This window comes from Mastomys coucha, unplaced genomic scaffold (assembly GCF_008632895.1).
Source record: "Mastomys coucha isolate ucsf_1 unplaced genomic scaffold, UCSF_Mcou_1 pScaffold1, whole genome shotgun sequence".
Classification (NCBI taxonomy): Eukaryota; Metazoa; Chordata; class Mammalia; order Rodentia; family Muridae; genus Mastomys; species Mastomys coucha.
The window spans coordinates 57211913-57214671 of NW_022196891.1; positions in this window are offsets into that span (position 1 = coordinate 57211913).

A 2759-nucleotide genomic window follows, 5' to 3' on the forward strand; every position below is an offset into this window, starting at 1 on the left:
TGTGGCCAGGTCCCATGATAATGCAAATCATCAAAGGGGGAAAACCCGCCAAGGAGCATGAGGCAGTGTATAGATACTAAGCCAGAAAGAGATTGCTATAAATGTTGGCTGCCTCCCTGGAACCATGTGAGAGAGCAGGAGGCCACAACACAGACCAAGCATTGTGAAATACCCAAACCAAGGAAGAGAAAGCTTTCTCTATGTCCCTTTTTAAAATGGAGAAATAGTGAGTACTTAAAAGAAGGGACTAAATTTCTGGGCAGTGGCGGCACATGCCATTAATCCCAGCACTTGGGAGGCAGAGGAAGGCAGATTTCTAAACTCAAGGCCAGCCTGGTCTACAGAGTGAATTGCAGGACAGCTGGGGCTATACAGAGAAACCCTGTCTTGAAAAACCAAAACCAAAACCAAATAAAACAAAACAAAACAAAACAAACAAAAAACCAAAAAAAGAAAAGAAAAGAAGGGACTAAATTACATTTCAGAGAATACGCATAAAAAGGGATTCATTCCTGCCATTTTTTTCCCTCCTTGTGCCATCAGGCTTCTTCATATCTCTGAGCCATTCTCTGAGCACACTGAAAGAGCCTTCTATGTCCCATTTCCCCATTTCCTCAACACTACTCATCCTCCCCATCATCCTAGGATGTCTTTCAAAGAAGGAATTTGAAAACAGCCACATTTTCTGGCCCTCCTTTGAATAAACCTCCTGGAACCCAGGCCTCAGAATTTTGTAACCAGAAGAGTATTGCTATAATATTGAGCTGAAAGTCTACCCTCTGAATCTCAGGTCTCTTGCTGTCTGGATACAGAAGTAGAAATGAAAGGGATCTAGTGGAATTTAAAGGAACCTCAGTAATTAGTATTTATTCTGAGAGGGTTGCATGGTAGCATTATGTTCTAACTTAAATGTGTATAATTCACCCATTGCTTAAGACCTCTGGGTACATTTACAACCATCTGAACACAGACTTAATTATTGCTGTGTTGTGGAAACTACAAACTGCCACGGGTAAAATTAAAAGTGGATTATTAAGCAAGAGAAATGTTCACAGCATTAGTAATCAATATGATTACCCTGTAGTATCTTCTCTCCCATAATGCCCTGAGTGGCCCTGGGGACCTTTGCTTCATCAGTGGTCATTCTGCCAGTCAGCAAGAAGACATCATCACAAAATGAGAGGCCTGCAGTCCTGGATCTCTCCTTTGCTATAACAAGTAGAATGTGCCCCATTGCCTGGGTTTGCAAGGTGTTCTAAAACCAATACACAGTGCACTCTTAAACATACACATACACATGTCTCTTGTTCCTTTTCAATCATCTTACCATCAACATTCAATGAATACTTAAATGCTGACTTTAGCTAAACAGATGGAGACTATTGGCTGAAGAGGCACGTTATAAGAGTATATACTGCTGGTGTTTATTACCTAAGTTCAGTTGCCAGCACCCATATTGGACAGCTCACAACCACCTGTGTAACTCCAGCCACAGGACACTAAATGCCCTTTTCTGGCCTCTGTTCTGTTGAGTATCCATACGTGTGCACACACATACACACTCCCATATACACCCACATAATTAAATATAAACTCATTGACTTTAAGACGCCTCCTATCCCTACCTTCTTAAAGAGATTGGAACCCTCTTTCCATTTTTCAGTGAAGAGATACTATTTATCCCCCCCACCATATGCCAAATATGTCCAGATTAAGTGCTGGGACTTTGGTACTGATGTGTTAGAGGTCTCTGAAGAAATAGAATTAACAAGTGATAGATTCTGGTGGTGATGATAGAAAACAGACAGACAGACAGACAATTGGCCTATGTGACCATAGAAGCTAAGAAGTCGCATGATCTGTCATCTACAAGCTGGAAAACCCAGGAAAACCAGTGGTGTCATTTAGTTCAATGACACCATGAACCATGAAACCATGAACACCATGGTTCTAAAGGACCATGAATGCCAATGACAATCCCAGGATAAGGACAGGAAAATACTAAGGTCTCAGCTCAGCAGAAAAGTGGGAACAAATAGGAGGCAAACTCCTCCTGCAGCCTTTCTGTCCCCTTTCTGCTCTCAACTGTTGAGACAATACCCACCCACACTGGGAAAACAATCTACTTCCCTAACTTGTTGGTCCATGCCTGTCTTCCGCAGTAGCTCTTTCATGGATACACATATGGAAATAACATTCAGACTTGGCATTGTATGGTTATGGTCAAGGTAACACACAAAATTAACCACCATGCTACCAGATGGTAAAACACATAGGAACTACTCCTTTCCCATAGATGTCCCTCTGATGGGGACATCATAGTGCAGGTCAAACATTTACAATCTTTTCACCTCTTTCCCTCTCTGCTAATTTTTACTGAAATCCATTCTTTCAGATCCAGATATTCCATACATAAGTAAGGCCCCTCTCTCAAAGCTTGTCAAATAAAATAGAGCAAAAATTTCCAAACTTATGTTTATGTGTTCATGAGGAACTGGAAAAAGACACACAGTGAAAGAACTCAACTAATTAGGATAAGCGTTGTCATTTCAATATTGAAATTTCTTTTTAAAACTCAGGCACATTTCAAACATTTCAAACACTGAGAAAAGTGGCAATTAAGGAACTCCTTGTCTCTGCGAGCCAACAGAACCTTCTTGAAGGACTGATTATTCCTACATCTTCCTGAAGGGAAAGAGGGAGCGTCCTGAAAGGTGATGGCACTTTGCTAATGTTGATGGCTTTTAAAGCTTTAAATA